Here is a 991-nt window from a genome sequence, read left to right as displayed (position 1 = left end):
GATTAAAAGCTTGCTCAAGAGTTTGAGCTCTGAGCAATAGCAGTTTGATTCCTGGCCCAAGCTGAGCTGCCGCTGAGCTGCCAACAGGTGGCAGGGTGGGTCAGTTAAAAATAAAAAATAAAAAATAAATAAAAAATAAAACACATGGAATTATATAAAATAATAAACATGTATTTTTTAGTTTCTAACATATATTAATATAATATAAAACAATAAGAAGGGAAAAGGAAATAGATCTATATAGGAGAAACATTTTTATATCTCATTGAATTAGTTTATATAAATTTGAAATTAATTCTGATAAGTTAAAATGTATATAATTAGCCCTAGAAAACCACATAGTGAAAAAAATCATTAAAGGAATTAAATGTTTACAACAGAAAATATTCACTGAATACAAAAACAGCAGTAAGGGAGAAATAGAAAAACGAAAGAGCCCTAAGACATACAGAAAACAAAAAGATATAAATCTCACTGTATAAATAAAAATATTAAATGAGAACACATTAAAAATGCAATAAAAGGCAGAGATTTTTCAGACTGAGTATCTATACTCAGAATTAGCCAAAATTCAAAGTTTGAGGGAACATCCTCCACAGAACTGCCTTCACTCTGACACCAACTGCAAGGCTGGTGGTTCCTCAAATCACTCTCCGTTTTGGTAATTCACAAGAACTCATAAAACTCACTGAAAGCTATTATACTCACAGTAATGGTATATTTCAGGGAAAGGATACAGATTAAAATCAGCCAATAGAAGACATATATAGGACAGAGTCTAAGAAGATTCCAAATGCAAAGCTCCTGGTGTTCTCTCCTTGAAGAGTCAAAATGTGTTACTCTGCTAGCACCAGTGTGTAACAATGTGTACAAAGTATTGCCCACTAGGGAAGCTCATTAGAGCTCAAGTGTCCAGAGCTTTAATTGTGAGTTCATTATATAGGCATGACTGATTGATTGTCCACATGATTGAACTCAAGTCTTTAAGATG

Source organism: Hipposideros armiger, unplaced genomic scaffold, assembly GCF_001890085.2.
Source record: "Hipposideros armiger isolate ML-2016 unplaced genomic scaffold, ASM189008v1 scaffold_782, whole genome shotgun sequence".
In the NCBI taxonomy this organism is placed as follows: Eukaryota; Metazoa; Chordata; class Mammalia; order Chiroptera; family Hipposideridae; genus Hipposideros; species Hipposideros armiger.
Note: the sequence above shows the minus strand (reverse complement) of the source record.